The 19,656-nt window shown below is 35.3% G+C and overlaps 1 protein-coding gene and 1 non-coding gene across 2 annotated transcripts in view; one reads left to right on the forward strand and one right to left on the reverse strand.

The window, feature by feature from the left end:
- LOC106667137 overlaps positions 1-19,656 on the reverse strand; it is a 247,456-nt gene that overhangs the window by 211,367 nt on the left and 16,433 nt on the right. The gene's annotated exons all lie outside the window — the stretch shown is intronic.
- Positions 18,499-18,617, forward strand: LOC112127023. Its single transcript, XR_002910355.1, has one exon. It is a non-coding gene; the product is annotated as a 5S ribosomal RNA (ribosomal RNA).

Consider the following 19,656-nt stretch of genomic DNA (forward strand, 5'->3'; position numbering starts at 1 on the left):
TTGCTTGTGAAACTAAAATCTCATTTTTACAGATGCAGTGCTCCGTCTTGTTCAATCTTTCCTGTAAAACGATCAAGTTTTTTTTAGGTACATAGGTATCCTCCCTAGGACTGGACCAACATGAAAGACATGAATGTCAAGTATTATCGTAAATGTTATACTTATGGTTAATCAGTTCTCCACCAATTTTCATAATAATAGGTTTTGAATTAAGGCACTACTTCTAATTGGCCACAAATTGTCCTGAAATAGCAATTCTTTCATTTCCCAAAAGACCACAGCATTTAAATCTTTTAAATTAGCGTGAATTAATCCCAGAAGCTCTTTAAGATCCTTAGATCATGCTATGTTTTTCTTTATAATTTCCAAAGCGGTAATTTTAAGCCAACAATTTTCGGGCATTTGAAAGAGCTTGTAAAAATTTACTCCGATTTGGTCTCTAAATATGATGATTGAAGGCGTCAAGGTAGTCTAAAAAATATTTTAATAAAAATTTTAAAAATATCTTTTGCTTCTCTTCATATTTCACGCAGCCCCATACTTTTAATGTATGTATAAATTTTAAAAAGTCCAAGAATTGTTATTTTCTTATTAATTATATTTATATTTTGTTCAATGTTGCTGTTATTGTTTAAACACAATGAAAATACGTTGATTATAGTGTGCTCTAGAACTAAACTCTAACAATTCAAAGTTACTAACTACCAAAAGACAGAAAGGGAAGCAATTACGATACTAGTTAATAGGATGTTACGTCTTATCGGTAAATTTGTGAAATTTGTTATTTTGACGCTTGTTTTGCGCATCATCCGTTGAGCACGATGACCTCGTACGAAACCATTTCGTATCAATTTGACGGCAAAATGCCTATTTCTAAAGGGTGAGTGTTTTCGTAGGGTGGAGGACAAAAAAAGTTATTGGGCCGAAATGAGGTTTGACAAGGGCGATTAAATTGCAATTTTACGCCTTCTTTAACCGAAAAAGAAAAGAATTAACTGCCAAACCATGAAACTATAATTCATATTTCAATTTTATCTAATTGGCTGTTTTGGGAATTGACCGGTAGAATTAGGCAATCGTTGAATTTCTTTTATCTATCTGTCAGCAAAAGAAGGGGCTGGATATTGTATCAGTATTTTATTGGTAAAGGGACCATTTTCGATTCTACAATAGGGTCAATTATTTTCGATGCGAGTACTGTTTTATTAGAGAACAAGACTAGAAAAAGGTATAAAATACATTTTTTGTTAAAATAATCAATGCTGCTAAACATGGTGGTTTTTTTACCTAAGTAGGAACATATATTTTTCTTAGGACCCATTTCAAATCAACAAAATAGAAAAAAAATAAGAGAAAATGTTTTTCAAAAATGATGTTCAAAGCAACATGCTTTATCTAAGATAAAAATTTAACATCCCTTCCTCCCAAATTTCTGGAACTTGAAATAATCTAAAAAAATTTCATTACTGTTACTGGAATTTGTCTCAAACAATGATCAGAGAAATTGGCAAATTTTATTAATTGATACACTAACATTTTTTTATAATTTTTTTGTAACCTATACATGATAGTATACTAAGCAAATATACATTATTAATATATCACACAGCACAACACTAGCACTAATGCCCGGGTAGAACACATGCTTTGAGTAACCAGCCATTGCTGGCACTCAGTGTGTATGATTAGAGGTCAAGGAGGTCCCGAGGCCATCGTCGGTTGTCGGTGGGTTGCCAGGATGGGAAAGAGTGGAGAGGGCTCGAGCAATATGGTTAGGATGGTTCGAAAGGTTGGTGTGGAAGGTTTGGAATCTGGACGATTAGTTCGTTGAGAAAAGGAATATTGACTTTTTTGTGAAGTTTACGACATAAGGTGCTTTGACAATTCGTCTTAGGACTTTTGATTGGAAAACTGGATGCGCAGTTCCAGTATATCCATATTGAGCTTAGTAAATGTCTTGTACAGTGTTAGCTTTGTCTTAATTGTCAAAGTCGATTTTGGGGGTTAGAAGCCTTCGTAGTAATCCAAGTCTTGTATTAAGTTGCTGTTTTTTAAACACGAAGGTTTAAATTTAATTCTATAAATACTATAAGACCACTGATAGAGTGTCATGAAGGAAACGATTCTTATTCAAATAAAAAGTAGTTTTGGACTATGATGCGACGATAAACCATCCTTACAATTCTAGAAAAATATATAACATTTGAAAAAAATCATTTTCAGAAGTCTTATAAGAGAAGGCAGTGATCGATGAGAGTGATACTTAAAAGCTCGTTAAATTGCCCCAATACATTCAAGATTTTGTTTCTAGAATTTTCACTCTTTTCTTTAAATTCACAATAGTTTTAACATTAGTTGTTTGCAAATTGGAAATATTTGGTTTGTTGCAAATAAAAATGGCTTTTGGGTCAATTTTCAAATGGCACGAAAAAGTAATTTGTTGGATTTATTTTTTTATGGATTATTTTGTTGTTTGTGCCTTTACTAAAGGGTTTAAATACTTCAGGCTATGATAATGATGGTTAGAAATTGGTAGGGGGTTGGTACGGTTGGCAATTTTATTCGACGTCATATTTTTAATTCTGTCAAATTTAGTGGGATGGGGTAGAGAGATTTTTCTCCTTTGGTATGCATTGATGATGCTTCTAAATAGATTCAGTTTCTGTCGGAGAGCCAGTTAAATATTTCAAAAGTCGAGTGCAAATATCACAGTAAGATGGGTAAGAAATTTTTCACAAAAATAAAGTTTGTTAATTTTAAGATTGTCTAAAATGGTTTACTCTACCCCGCGTAAAGATTGCCCCTTGGTTTACTATGGTCAGATCAAACAATACCAGCATACCAGGTTAACGCATTGAAGATATGATCGTTCTGAAAACACTAGGCCAGGAACCGCTTTGTCAAGGCTTCATCATGAACCGATCATGAAATAAACTTTGACGATTTGGATGTGGTTGACAGGGAGAAAATCTTGGACAGAAGATGATTAAAAGAAATGTTACATATTAAATCTGATGTTAATTTACTAAACTTGAGAAGTGATATCGATAATCCTAACACCCTCTACAGTTGCCTAATTTTTTCTGTCCGTGTTGTGTCAGTTGTGTCTATAACAACAATTGTTTACCTCTCATTCGGTTACATATATATTGTTATTTTTACTATTGTCATTATAGTATTTTCCTCTTAATATTGTGAAGAGGAAGTTATCCAATGTTTTTTGATAATTTTTCTGTTACCTATTATTAATTATAAACGTTGTAATTACTTGTAGAGCCCTGATGAAGACCTCAATAATGGTTGAATGCTTGGCAGAAGTTACAAAATACTTGTTTTGATGATCCCTCATCTCTAACTTAGGTGATATACTGTCTTCGGTGATATCCCGATTCCTCCTTCCTTCGGTATAACGATTAATAGTTAACTTAAAACATAAAACAGCAATATCTCACTGGCACTCTCAACACGACACACGAGATTGGCACTTACGCAGAAAACAAACACTTCGAGTTTAGAGAAATACTTTGATTGAATATAATTTTTAAAAAATATTTTTTTGCATTGTATAAATTCTCTTTTTTCCACATCCTACATGTATTTGTTAAATTTAAACAATGTTTGTAAATCCCAGGCCCTGAAGTTGATCTCAATAAAGATCGAAACGTTGGCACGATAAAGAAACTGTATTTCTGAAACCTACGTCATACCAGATCGCATCTCACGATTTCTGAATAATCATCGACTAACGGTCACTAATCACGACCCAGTAAAATTTATATTTACATGACCAGAACTACAATATTAATGACTTATTTTTAAACATTATCCCGTTTATTTATTAGTGTTATTAAACTTTGACCATCTTTAGAATAAAAATAAAGAAAATCAGTTCAGTTTCAACCTTCCCAGAGCCAACGCCTCAAGTGAGTTAATTGGTTTTTACATTATCTTCTTTGATGACACAACAAATTAGAGTAAAATATTTTTTTTCTTGAAAGCACGGTTTTAAATTGAGTTCTCGCCCGGGCAGATTCTCTGGCGAACGACGGACGTAGCGTCGGTTACATTGCCCAAGACCTGGGTGTGCATACTCCACGATGGTGTACCACGGTTTAGGGCAATCGGAAGATTTGATCGAATAGAAGTTAATAGTCGACCGCAATGTACGACGGCAAGATCGTTTTATTACACTCACCGCACTACGGACCGTCATGTAACGGCTTCTTTGATAGGTAGTCAACTAAAACCATCCGTAATGTAAGGGTGAGCTGTGAAACTTCGTAATGCTTCGTAAGAATATCCTAGTCTATAAACATCCACATATCAGGTCCTCTACTACTGGTCATTGAATAGAAAAGCGACTATTCGGCACTATCACCATCTCGCTTGGATAATTGAACAATGGGAGATGTTCTTTTCGCAGATGCCGGTTTAGTTTGTGGCAATATGATGACCGGGTTCGGGCGTGGAGAAGACTACGAGAATGTTTCAAGTGGCATGCGTTAGCCACAGCCTTTCCAAATAGAGTCACTTATGGTATAGGGTAAAATCAACGTCCAAGACTATATCAAACTGATTATCGCTCATTTAATTTTCCAATTATTCCAGCTTCTTATGATAATGCTCAATGTAGAAGATGTTGGGAGTACCATACCACCGACGTGAATCCCACAGAACCCTTATGGGACATTGTATAGGAAACTTCTTGGACATCTTTACCCGCCACCAGCAATCTTTGAATAGCTTCAAACCACTGTTGTTGAAGAGTGGGATTCTATTTCATAAGAAGAAATCCGATCGCTTATTTAATCGGGGCCTAGGAGACTTAAGGCCCTCAGAGGTGGTAATACGCGTTATTTAGAGCAAAGCTAAGTAATAAATTATTAGTTAAATTGGAATCTACCACTAGGCTAGATGTGCACTAGAGTAAGGCTAAAAGAATATCTATCATTAAATGATTTTCCGGTGTTGTGGTGATTTTTTTTTCAAACCATCATAAATAAATAATTAAGGTTTTTAGTTGAGATAAAAAAGTCAGTGTCACGAGCGGGATTCGTACCCTCGACCTTCGGCTAGATACGCTGCTGCTATACCACTTGAGCTATGACGACTTCGATCCACTCCAGCACCTACTTCCTATCTCAACCTCACCTTTTGAATTTTCCCCCCTTTTTGCCATTTTTATCTAGTATAGTAATAGTGCCATTCTTGCAGTTTATAAATTTTAGTGGCACTTGCGCTTAAGCCCGATTTTATCATTAACTGTTGCATGGCTATCTCCTACTTAAATGATTCAATATGTTCAATGAGTTATTATATTATTATATAATTGAAAGATACTAAAATTGGTCAAGCGGACCACGAAAACTAGTGAATTTAATAAGTTAAAATGAACTATATGTTCACTAAAGCTCCGTGGCCATTTCATTTGTCGCCGAGAGTCACATAGATTGCACGACATTTGAAAAAGGCAAAAAGGAGGGAAAATTCAAAAAGATGGGTTTGAGATAGGAAGTTAGTGCCCGAGTGGATCGAAGTCACGATTGGTCAAATGGTAGAGTAACGGCGTATCTAGCCGAAGGTCGTGGGTTCGAAACCCGCTCGTGACACTGACTTTTTTATCTCAACTAAAAACCTTAATTAATTGAAAGATATTAATTGCTCAAGCGGACCACGAATCCTAATAAATGTAATAAGCAAAATGAAAGATTGTCGCCCAGAATCAAATTGATTACACGACATTTGAAAAATAGCAAAAAGGAGGGAAAATTCAAAAGGTGGGGTTGAGATGAAAAGTTAGTGTCCGAGTGGATCAAAGTCACGATGGCTCCTTAATTAATTGAAAGATATTAAAATTGGTCAAGCGGACCACGAAAACTAGTGAATAAATAAATAATTTTTATCGTGTTCTGACCTTCTGTAATTAAGATTAAATAAGTATGTCATAATTAATATAACGATAAAAATACAAACCGTTTGACATAAACAACAAAATACGATTATCCGGTTTTCTTGTTGCATGTACATTTGTGAATAATATTGTTACGTTGCTTTCAAATGAAATCATTATAATAAAAAGGCCTACGACTTTTTCTCGCAAAAATTACAGATTTTCGTATGTTCTAAAGCGATGCTCAATTAATTATAGTCTTTCTGAATCCGTTTGACAAGTAATGATATGAAAGATGCTGCAACTGAGGTGTTATAAAATATTAAGTCTTTAAACATTAGCTAATTTTGTGCAGTAATGTGTTTGTACGATAGTAAATACTAATTAGCATATTTTCCCTTTGCTTCATTTGTTATCCAACACTAAGTGTGTGTACTTTAAAAGGTGATTCACATCTTTCCACGTCAAATATTAGACAAAGACAAATATAACTATGGTAATTCAAGCCCGTACGTTGTTTTTTACTTTAATGTGCTTCTATTAATAATATTAATAGTCATTAGAATTATGTCGAGCAGTTGGTTTTTCCAAGTGTCCCGCCCAATTTGGGATTTGCATGAATTGAGGGTCCTATAATTAGAGGTGTGGGAAGTTGTAATTGGAGAGGGTGAATCCTCTTAAAGCTCCTTTTGAGGCTTACCGTGGCCTTCTGTGGATAAGGTGTGGGAGGGCAGATAATAGGATTAGTTCATCATTGATCCCCGGGCTCCATGTCAGTATGTGTTTTCAAATCATAATCCGAGACTTTCATTTTCGTCTGGATTCCGTTTCGTTCCACGACGATCGGTAGAAGAGCCTACAAAAATTTGAAGGGATTTCCTTTTCCTTGACGGAAAATACAACTGCTTAATACGATTATCGCGTTTAGATTTATTGTTGGTAGGACTACGCATACTGTCTGAATGCTGGCAGATAGAGTAATCAATTTTCGTCCGCTTTTTCGCATTTTTGCATACGTGTATGAATACAAGAAGACCATTTTCTTTTTCTTCCCGGTTTTCGTAAGCAGCTTTTTTTCTCACGCTGCCTGAGTGTCGGGGGATTTAACTCTATTTAAGCCTAATTTTGCCTATATAAAACACAAAAAGTAAAAACAAAAACTTATTTCTACATAAATATATCTGTAAGTAAAACAGACCCAGGAACAAAAGGACATATAGACAGCTTTTTCCTATATGATAGACACACAAAAATAATTAACCTATAATAAGTTCGTTTTCATCATTTTTCGTTGTTTTAATGCACATACGTCAACGTTGTACGTGAGTTTTATATTTTCGCATTTAATGTCTAGTATTTTTACATTCCTTGGTTATGATTATGTCTACTTTTCTTCCTTTTTTACGACATGGCTCTATTTTAAGCTTGTCTGCATTTTTTTGTGTAAGGTAAATTGCGTTGATTATTCCACAAAAGGTTGTTTTTATTTTTATATGTCTTTTATTTGCTTGCCTGTTTGTCTTATCTATTTTTTTCGTTATTTGCATGTTATTGAGTTATATATAGTTTATGTCTGACCAGGTGATGTGTCTCAGGGTGTGTTCTATTTAAAGTAATTGCTTTCATAACTGGGAAGATTTACCGTCCACTTTCCAATATATTTTTCGTTCAATTATCAATCAAACATCCGGGATACGAACCCAACATCGCTAGCGGGGCAAAATTGTCTTTAGTTGTATTTATGACATATTTGTCATTCATGTTGTTGTACCCGACTGTAAATCACTTCGCTACAAAGAAGTTAGGACAGGCGAAAACTCTTTCATGTGAATATCGTTTCTATACGTGGCAGCGGCTGTGCCAGTCCCAGTTGTACAACTTTAGAAGCTTCAAAACATCGCCTTGGGGTAACCCACATTCCTTAGTTAAGTTACGGTTCCTCCACGTCGCACATTTCATAAATTGCACCAATCCCGCATATTTGTGACATATTTATCGATAAATGTTTAAAACATTTTGTCTATATGGATTATATTATTATTACTTTACTTCAGGTTGCACAATGTTTAATATAAGATAACAAGAATTAGTGAAAAAATATTAAATTCACTACATTCATATAGAATTAATATGAAAAAAATACAATTATGGTATTCACAGCTGATAACAATATAATCTATCTACAATAATCTTTATATATTGTTTTCGCCTGAATTTAAATTTTATTTTTGTTTTAATTTAAGTTAGAGTTTGTTTAGTCTCGTTGCCACGGGGAACGAATGTTTACGCCTCCCGTTGCTATGGGAACCAAATGTTATGTTTTCGGTTGCCATGAGCACCAGTGTTTACACGTCGCCGTTGCTACATTGAATTGTTTTGTTTTTTTCATTACCATGGAAACGTCCCTTCTTTTTTTTTTTTTTTGTCAAGTCCAGTCAACTGGACCAGTCGCGTCTCAACCGCCAAGAAGACAGCATACTCTCTGTTTCTTAAATTTAGATGTTTCAGGCAGTAATTTTGTATAAGTTATTTTGTATTGTGAATCGATAGTTCAACGTTCTGTTCTGTTCAACAATACGGGCGTTATTATTATTATTCGTCCGCCGCACTACAATCAGTTGTGTTCTATGTCTTGACTCACAACGACCGCACGCTTGACATCTTCCCGCACCGCCGCATAAGTGGAGCCGACTACAGTCTTTCCCGCACAACCGCAACGCCACATCACATGTATACATTAAGAGTACTCACAAATGAACTTTTAGTTTAATTTAAATATATATACTTTTTTGTATCTTCATTCTTAGTTGTTTCTTTCTTTTCTAAATTCATTGAAGAGCTCATCCGTTATTTCTGTTTAATTAATTTTTTAATTTAAAACTAATACTATAATTTTATTTGATAGTATTATTATTATTATTACAATAAGAAACTAACTTTGTTTACCTTTGACGCAACTTTTTCTTATAATATATTTGTTATTTTTATTAGATAACATTTTATTTTGCATGTTATTGCCTATTAACGCTATCTTAAGGATTTTTAATATACAAAAGCTCTAGATCTAATCAGGTGAGTGATTTGAGTGGCAAAGTGTCGTAAAATAGATGTGGCAACACATTTGGGAAAAAGATTACCTCCCACAATCGGACGAGGTCCCTGAATGCTGAGAATCTCTTTATAGGCCCTAATCCGTGTGTAAGCTGGTATGGTTTTGTCTAAATTCAAATATCTCGCCCGTGTCTTCTAGAAAAGCCATGGGTATCAACTATTTTATCATTAAGGAGATTTTGCCCATTCATTTAAGTTTTAAGCTCTCTGGAGTTTCTTCTTTGTTTATGTAGAGCATGGTCGACTTGGGTGTCTTAGCTAACATTTCTTGTAAAGGGATTTATTATTTGTCAGACAAATTAAGTTAATTTCTCTCCTCAGAAGACAACAAAATAGCTTTTGAAAACCACAATTCAGTACAGACAGTTTTTTCCAAAATCAAAGACGCAACACCAGACTACGACCTAATTTAAAAAATTAATTGTATGAACTGTCCAGCTACATACAATATAATTATATCGCAATATTTGGTAAACTGTTTATTTGATAAACAGCACATCTATCAGTGTAAAACACAACCAACCAATCCCATGGCATTGGCCACACACCATTTTGAAAATAACACATCTGTGATTTCGACAAAATCCAAATAATAAACAATTAATTAAGGTTTTTAGTTGAGATAAAAAGTCAATGACATGAGCGGGATTCGAACCCACGACCTTCGGCTAGATACGCCGCTGCTCTACCACTTGAGCTATCGTGACCTCGATCCGCTCGGACACCAACTTCCCATCTCCACCCCACCTTTTTGAATTTTCCCTCCTTAATTGGTCAAACGGACCACGAAATTAGTGAATATAATAAACAATGGAAAAAAAATACAATCGCAGCTTTCTAGAAATAATTTCCATTAACAGAAACACATACAGCATTAATTACAGAACAGATACATGCAAACTCAGCCGTAGCTACGCCAACGTCAAAAAGCAAATAAACTATTAAACTTTATTTTTATATTTCCCTTTACTTCGTTATCGTCCTTAATTAAACTTCCTTTCCAATACTGAATAATCCCGAATCACAAATCCTATCGAGAAAATCCCCATTCTCGACTTCCTTTGAGTGAAATAAAACCGCCTATGATCAAAAAAATTTCCCAGATTTACCGCTTCCACCACCATGTCACAATGATACAAAAACAGCAGAATACAAATCTACGTTTCAAAATAATTTCACACAACACCGACATGACACCACAAGAATAGAGCCACATAAATTACTTGGTTCAAAATTTATATTTACAGCTGTATTGTATTTTTCCAATCACCATATATTTTGTAATTCGCCCAGGCCTTGAAGAAAAGGTTGAAAAAAAAATGAAAAAGAGACTTTCTAAACTACCTCATTTTTTAATGCTCCTCACGATCCCAAAAATTATTAATTATAGTTGTTTTTTTTCATATAGCTAAATTTTTTTGACTGGAATATAATAATTTGAGTATTAATAAATAAATTAACCTACTTTTTTGTTTTTATCTACAATAATATAACATCAGGCGCACGTTTACACTAGCATTTATTTACATATATTTACAACATATTTACAATCTGTAGTCCGTATGATGCTTTCTTTTTAGCCGTCTTTGTTGGCGGGGTGGAGGCATATTCGCTGGAATTTGTGCAATTGCCGGATTCGAGTTGGAATCAGTTTTGGCAAGCAGCAACTTCTTTAGTTCGTCTTATACGGTCAACGATATTTCATTGTGGAGCTGTTCTTCCTTACGAACCAGGGCGCATTTGTTATTAACCGTAATACACGGTTCTGCAGCGTTTGTATCCCTTTTTTTTCTAGGCGGATGCAGAACACCAGATCTGCGAACCATAAAACCATATTGGTTTTATTAGGCCTAGATAAAGAAGTCGCTCAAGTGGAATTTGGACAGAATTGCTAGAGAGGATTGGTTTGATACTGCGAATACGCAAGCGAATTCTCATTACACATGAGGATCTGTGGTTATTCCAGATGAGATGCGAGTCCAAGTGCAGCCCTACGTATTTATATGAGTCCGCTTGAGTTACATTAGTTCCACGAAGTACTGTGTGTGATGGCCTTGAGATCTTCTTATAAGTGAAGTTAATGAGTTTGGACTTAGTTGTATTCAGCTTAACTTTCCACATGGATGCCCAGTCATCAATTTTTTGGCAGTAATTCTGCATCTTCGTTTCTGCGCTAAGCGTGATACTTTGGGGTAGCACAGCTTTGTCATCGGCAAATTGGGCTATTTAGATGTTGCTATCTGCTGGAAAGTCATGCTCGGACAGAATGTAAAGGAGGGGTCCGACAACACTTCCTTGAGGAACACCCGCTGAGATGCTGCGCACTACCGAGTTCGCTCCTTTCTAGCTGACAAAAAAATTTTCAGTCGGTCACTTAAGACTCCACCAGCCGGTAGTATGTATCGGGTAGTAACTTTTAAAATATTATATAGCAGGCCCTCACGCCACACACGATGGAAGGCCTTTTTGGTATCTATAAATAGACCTAGACAATATTTTTTTCCTCATAAGTTTGCAGTATTTTATCCACCACTCTGTGGAGTTGCCCCGTACAAGAATGAGATGCTCTGAATCAAAATTCTGTGTTCGGTATTACAGGACTTAAATAACTCAGAAGCTTTGTAAATATTTGTCTCTCGAGGATCTTCGATAGTGTAGACAACAAACTTATTGGTCGATTACTGGTCGGTTTATCCCATTCTTTTTTGGGTTTACGTATAGGTACCACTTTACCAATTTACATTTTTTTGGAATGTATGCCGTTTGAAGGATGCCATTGAATATTTTTGAGTTAACAGAACAAGACATTTTCTAGGCATATGTATCAATAGTGGCCTTAAGATCATGTCCATACTAGCTACAGGGAAAATTTTACCATCTCACCTAAGATTCATTCGGAAACGAGTTTCTGTGTCTTTGGGAGTTATTTTATTTTTATTTATTTTTAGAACAACAATGTACGCAGCTGATCATAATCTAAATTTCAAATTATACGGAATGAGTAGGATAAATAAAAAAACTGATGTGATTAAACAAAAAAGTGGATAAATTTATTGCTAAAACCAACACCAGCCAAAGGATAGTCGGCAAAACAATAAATTCAGATATTTGGATATAAATCCCTGAAAAAAAACCGTCGTTCAAATAAGAAAAACAGTAGAAATTGAGAGAATATACAATGCAGAATTGTGCCCGATGAATATAGTCTCGGGTGTGTAAATAATAAAGAAGCCTTTTAAAGGTGACATTTGTATGTATTCCTCGATACACAGGTTCACAAGGAATAATTCCGGTTTGGCCTTTCCCGGGTTTTCACAACATTCTAGTAATTTTGTGTAAAATAAATCAAGCTACAATTTTTAAATCTTGTCGCCTTGATAATATCGTTTATTCGTTTTTAATCCTTGAAGCTGTTCCAGCTGAACAACTAGACAGATATATTTTTGCTTAAATCAATTACATTATATTACTTTTTCATAAAGCGACTTCTTAAAATCAGTTATCTTAAAAAGGTTATTAGATAAGTGGGGTTGAGATTGGAAGGGGGATAGTCAAGATCGAAGTCACGATTGGTCAAATGGTGGAGCAGCGGCGTATATAGCCGAACGTCGTGGGTTCGAATCCCGCTCGTGACACTGACTTTTTTATCTCAACTAAAAAAAACCGTAATTAATTGAAAAATATTAATTGGTCAAGCGGACCACGAAAACTAGTGAATTTAATAAGATAAATTACATAATAAATAAATAGAGGAGCGAAAACACCAACTCGAAAGAAATTCTTCTGGATAACGCATTATTTTGTTCACTGTACATTAGTTATAAGTATTCACAAATTGTGAGATGCGGTCAGATGTGATGTAGGTTTCAGAAAGACATTTTCTTTTAGCACGATAAAGAAAATGTTTTTCTGAAACCTACATCACACCAGACCGCATCTCATGATTTCTGAATAATTAATCATAAGAAGCAATTATTTTATTATAATTTTAATATTTCTTATTTTCGAAGAAACGATGTTTGTAGATCGACCTGCAGATAATCAATGTACAGTTCAATATCTTCTTTAAGGTCATTACTAGGTGAAAGAAGGACAAAAGTGTTGGAATCACCAAGCTTTCGGCAACATTATGTTGCCATCATCAGGGCCTATTTATTAAGAAAATATACATAATTAATATACATTTTAACAATCAACAATCTAAAACATCAGTGCATACTTTCCCAAGAAAGAAGAGAAAAAAAATTTTCTTATAAAAAAAAACTAATGCAATGGTTTAGGTTATGAAGCACATGGCCAGCATTCGGTTATATATGGTGAACAAGCCATCTATGTAAAGTAAATTAATGAGTAATTATGACATTAACGATTGACAAAAATAATAACTTAATATATACAATAACGTTTTTTATATAAAATAAAAATTACCTCATTCACACATTTACAAGTCCAACTGTTTTTTATTCTTACTAACTATTGTTGTGATTAAAACCAACAAATACATTATATTCTGACAAATACATTAATGACTAGAATTTAATTTAAAGCTTGTTTAAAATTATAAATACAAAGGATTACAATTAAGATGAAACCCGACACACAACGTCTCGTCTAAGGCTGGATTGATACAGTTAGTGAAGGCTACCAGGCTCTGTGCACTCCTCATTATGCGCCCTCTAACGGTCGCCACCTTTTCTTCGTTTTTTATACATTTCTAATAATCCCGCACAGCTTGGTGATTCCAACACTTTTGTCCTTCTTTCAGCTAGTAAAGACCTTAAAGAAGATATTGAACTCTACATTTCGTATTTTCATTTATATGTGATCATTTTGTGCTAATTGAAACCGGCGATTGAGGTCAAATCATGTAGTCCAATATCGCTACGACCGACAGTCTCTAAGTTTTTCAAAAAGTTATTACCTAAAGAATAAAACCCATTATAGAAAAAAAGGAAATCATCCCTGACCACCAGTTGGGATTATGAATAAGACGTTCAACAATGCACCAATAAAGGGCGTAATGCAAAAGTAGTCAAATTAAATTTGTTTTGCTATCTTCTTTGATGTCTCACAAACTTTTGATAGGGTAGCATGGACATCAGTAACCTAAAAGGAATGCGACAGTATTTAGAGGCACTATCAGTTCGTACCTAACTGACAGACATTGTAGACACATAGAAAAAGAACAATATTCATAATTAAAAACCATAAATTCAGGAGTGCCACATGGTAGCATACTAGGTCCCCTACTTGATATGTTAAATGCCAGTGAATTTCCCAAAACAGAGTAAAAATTGCAACGGTTGCAAATAAGGAAATTCAAAGGCTATTTACAAGGTAAATAAATAGAAAATAAATAGAATCAGCATAAATAGATAGATAAATAATATAATAAACAAATGAATCGTATAGTAGAAACACCAAATCGACAGAAATTCTTATAGCGTATTATTTTTATTTTACATAAGTAACATGAAGCAATTATTTTGCTATGGTTTTAATAATTCTTTTTTTTATTTATATGTACTTCTTTTTTTCTAATTGAATTTTTTTTTAAACAGCAATAATGTTTACATATCAGGGGATTTTGAATTAATACTTAAGACTTAGGATCCTAATGGCCATCCTGAATCGATTTCCTGTGTCAACGCCGGTTGCATTTTACATGACAATGCCGAATCAAACTTAGCTTTTAGACAGTGATTCAACTCCAGTGGAAGCTTTAATTGGCGAGTAGACGACTTTGATAGAGTCATTAGTCCTATTTTGAAGTTGTGTTGCTCTTGAAAGCCTTTTAGTGTAATATTGTTTGTTATTGGGACCAAATTAGATCAAGCTGCTGGCATCTCCTTATTCACAACTTTTTAAGTCCCCTATACGATAAACTTTATTTTACCATTTGCTATAATCGTTTGCATTTGATTTGATTGATTTGTTAGTTTGAAAGTTCTGAGACGTTTTATAAATAATTTGGACTCATTGTAATTTTAATGTTTTTCATATTATAGCAGAATCTGAGTTATGGAATATGCTGGTGACTGATATTTTAAATAATGTCGATGTCTTTCAAGAGAAAAAAGAAAAATTTACTATGTTAAAAATCCGAAAACGCCAAGACCGTTCCAACAGGTAACATTTGTTTCATACAAAAATAAACAATTGATTCTCTGTAATTTTTTTCAAACTTACAGTAAGTAAATTTTTTGTGTAGGTGTGTGTTGAGATTACAACAAAGGAACGTGCTTCTGAAAATACGTAGACATTTGTTCTTGAAAGGCATTCAAGGAAAAGCTCAGTGGGTTTGTTCACTAATGGAAAGCATTATACATGAAGAAATAATGCTGAAATATATCAAACGAGTAAAAGAATAGCAGGAAATGGGAAAAGACGTGTAATCGAACTAGCAGAACCGACTCGCCAACCTCTCTAAACTTAAACTTAACACAAACAAGACAATGGCCTTTTTCGTTATAATATTTTAAATTTTATAAAGTCGCGTGCAATACTATTTTTAATTGGTTATCATATTTTTGAATTATTTGTGTGATATTCATTTATATTCAATATCTGCCAGAAAAGTTATGTATATGTAAGCACCTTACCACCGATAATTGAATCGATTTATTATAGTAATAACTTCGTGCCTACAGATTTAATCTTTATTGTCTAACCGACATTAATTTACCGTCCGTTGGAAAAGTTTTACACAATTTTGTTTTTATAACAAACTAATGATTCACGAGCTGAATTTGATGAGAGTGGACTGAATAATAATAATAATTGACTAGTTTTCGTGGTCCACTTAACCAATTATTATCTTTCAATTAATTAAGGTTTTTTAGTTGAGGTAAAAAAGTCAGTGTCACGAGCGGGATTCGAACCCACGATCTTCGGCTAGATACGCCGCTGCTCTGCCACCTGGGCTATCGTGACCTCGATCCACTCGGACACTAACGTCCCATCTCAACCCCGCCTTTTTGAATTTTCCCTCCTTTTTGCCATTTTTCTCTCAACTAAAAATAACCTGAATTAATTGAAAGATATTAATTGGTAAAGCGGACCACGAAAACTAGTGAATTTAATAAGTAAAAATTAAGTATACCTTCAGTAAAGCTCTCCGTGGCCATTTCATTTGTCGCTGAGAATCAAATACACGACATTTGAAAAATGGCAAAAAGGAGGGAAAATTCAAAAAGGTAGGGTTGAGATGGGAAGTTATTGTCCGAGTAGATCGAGGTCACGATAGCTCAAATGATAGAGTAGATGCGTATCTAGCCGAAGGTCGTGGGTTCGAATCTCGCTCGTGACGCTGACTTTTTTATCTCAACTAAAAAAACCCTTAATTAATTGAAAAATAATAATAATGATAAACCACTCTCCTCAAAGAGAAGAAATCACATGAAATAAATAAATTATTTTAACAACTCTTACATATAATTGACAACTTAATTTCTATATCTGACAAGCAACGAACTTTATTGGTATCATTAAGGATCTATACCGTCTTTCCTTATTAGCACACATTTTTAGAAATATATCATTCGGAATTATTGTATTATTTGTTTATTTATTTATTTATTTTTTGATTGGACTCAAATCGATTTTGTTTGTCAAAATATTTAATTCGTCCATAATTGTTCGGGATTTAGGGAAGAGATTTCTACTGTGGGCAATTCTGTCACGCCTGTAGCATTTCCAATTTTACAAGATAATCCAATTTCCGTATGTCTGATTCTGTCATTCGTATTGGGCCTACAGCTTCCTTGCCTAAAAAAACATTTAAAAAATCCACTTCGCTGACAGGAACGTCAACAGCCAATAAGTGACTCCGACTCACTCGCGTCATGCCGGAATTATGGAAATGCGGTCTTGTTGCGTGTCGTCATGAGAGGGCAGGGACGGTGACTGGCGTATGCCCTATATATTCTCAGACATTGTTGTCCATTGGCTCGGAATAATTCATTTTCCAGTCGGGCGACTGCCTCGGGAGCCTAGCCCGCCTCCGGTTATTTATTGCTTACAGTTAAATATACACTACTCCTGGTATAACACAGTTTGGAGAGGCCAGGGCGCGTGCCCCTCCTAGAATCGAACACCCTGGGGTCTTGGCGGAATTTAATTTAGGATTCCTCCCGAACCGATTAAATTGAATTATTTTTGCGAAAAGCTCAGAGAAAGAGCAATAACGTTGTCAATGTAGACTGAAAATAAAATCTCAATCATCGGCAATATTAAATAGTAGAACATGGTTTCGATGGCAACAATTTAGATGTTAAGCTGCTTCTAACATTTTAATAGCCCGCTAATAGATCAATTAATAATAATAATTAAATGATATGCGATATTAGTGTTGAAGTTGTTCGAAATTTGTGTAAATTTTATAGAAATTGTAAGCTGCATGATTTTATTTTTGAGACCAAAATGTATCAGCCTATGAGTAATCGTACAAGTTTTGCAAATTTGAATTACACGATATGATTTACTACGGTAAAAATGATCAGGTAATTATAAATTGAGGTTGCTTTAGGAATCCTGATCTATTTATTGCGATCCATTTTTTAAACTAAAAAGGATCGAGCTGTAAGAAATTGGGTACTCATTATAAATCTTTAGTTCCTGCAATTTGACTTTAGAGATTAACAAATAGCAGGATATGAGAAATCGCACCTTTAAAAATAGTTCTTACAATGTGACTTTGAAAGATCTGTTAGGGTACGAGGAATCAAGGATGCTTCGAGAACCGTCAGCCTTAAAAATAAAAAATAAAAAAAATGAGGATAAAGAAATTGCGGATGATTTGCTAACCACGAACGCCTACGATGACACTAGTATCAACTCATAAAAAGTGTGAATCATGTAGAAATCGCGATCTCCTGCAATACTTATTTTTTATTGATGTAGTCAAAATGAGATCACAGACCCCTAACTAGGATGTGAAAAATGGATGATTTGTGAAATCCTGAGCTCATGCGATGTAAATTTCGGAATAAAAAGTATTATAAGGTAAAGAATAGTGAGTGCTTTGATTTTCGAACCAAGCCCTGATGGTGCGAAAAAGTATTAGTGTATAATCTTGGAGGTTTTGAAAATCCTAATTGACTTTCCAGTTAAGAAATTCTTAAATTTGAAAAATTGTGCATCATATGGAATTGGTGAGATCTAAGATAAAACTTTTCAGCTAAATTGTGCCATTGTGTGAGCAATTTCCGATTATTTGTAAAATCGTCGAGTTCTTTAAATACACTCCGTACACAAAGACAGATGCAAACGCCTTTGTGGGAAATGTTGGGAATCCAAGGATATCCCTATGGCTATACACAGCGGTTGTTAGACCCATCATAGTCTATGGGTCAGTTGACATTACAGCTAAGGGCGGTTCGTCACTACGGTTCAATGACTGTTATGTCTGAGCATCACTGGGGCGATGAGAAGAATCATCCTGGCCGGTCTGGAAGACCTTCTGGGTCTACCACAACTAAACCCATCCAGGGGAAAAAGCCAACGTCCATACCATGTTGAATACAACGGTTCTCGTCCGATCACCGAAGTTAAGCAGCATCGGGCGCGGTTAGTACCTGGATGGGTGACCGCCTGGGAACACCGCGTGCTGTTGGCATTTTTTGGGGGGGCCGCGGTAGCCGAGTGGCTAAGGCGTCAGACTCTCGGCTAGTAGATCCCAACCGTCGCCTCTGGACTTTTTCTGTAGCCTAAGGGGACCGGTGGCCGCAATTGAAAGAAATGAAAGGGGCGGGATCGGATCTCAGCGACCCTGAATTTAGTCCCAACCCCCTTCAAAAATGGGTTTCTTCGACGGAAGAACACTGGTACAACGCGGGCTCAAGTTCACATTTGTGTTGCGAGCCCTCCCCCAAAATATGGAGCCAGGGATAAAGTACAATAAGCTGTAGTGCTCCTCCAGTCCCTGGTATCCACTGAAAAAAAAAATTCAGGGGAAGGCCAGAGCCACAATTCATAGGCTAATGCAGGGACAGGATCCAATAGCCCACCAACATAACAAGGAGAAACTAAAACGTCGGAGGGAGCTTCAGCTAGACAGAACTTTGGGGATGCCTACTGATGCCTGACCTCTAAATTCAGTTTGAATTATCAAGAAAAAGCTTCTATTCAAAATACATTGTAGAGTAGACTGGGAGAAAGGGTTAATGCCGACCGTATTTGGTTTACAGATGGTTCCAAAACTGGCATTTACGGAAATAAACCAAGGACTTGAATTCATATAAGCTTTGGACAATATGCCACAGTTTTTCAAGCGGAAACTGTGGCTATTGACACTGTGAGGGGCGAAAAAAGGATGGGGATATGGACAGCCGAAGGCAATTTCGGCATCAACGGTAAAGTCCAGAGTCGTTTGGGACTGCATTTGAGCCCTGTCTGAAATTGAAGAGAATAACAAAATTACAATTGTCTGGGTGCCAGCGCACACAGGGCAGAGGGGCAACGAAGAGGTTGGTCAAAGAAATTGGTCAAATCAAATTGGTCAAAGAAAATTCAATGAGGACACATATTTAAGGCCCTGAACTCCTTTGTGGCTTACAACACTACCAAAAACACGTATCCATTAGACAATGAATTAATGATTAGTCCTCTGCTCAATGTGAATGTAGCTCAGGACAGTAGCTTGCTAAAAAATTTAT

The sequence above is a fragment of the Cimex lectularius genome, unplaced genomic scaffold (assembly GCF_000648675.2).
Source record: "Cimex lectularius strain Harlan isolate CLEC.00 unplaced genomic scaffold, Clec_2.1 scaffold181, whole genome shotgun sequence".
Lineage (NCBI taxonomy): Eukaryota > Metazoa > Arthropoda > Insecta > Hemiptera > Cimicidae > Cimex > Cimex lectularius.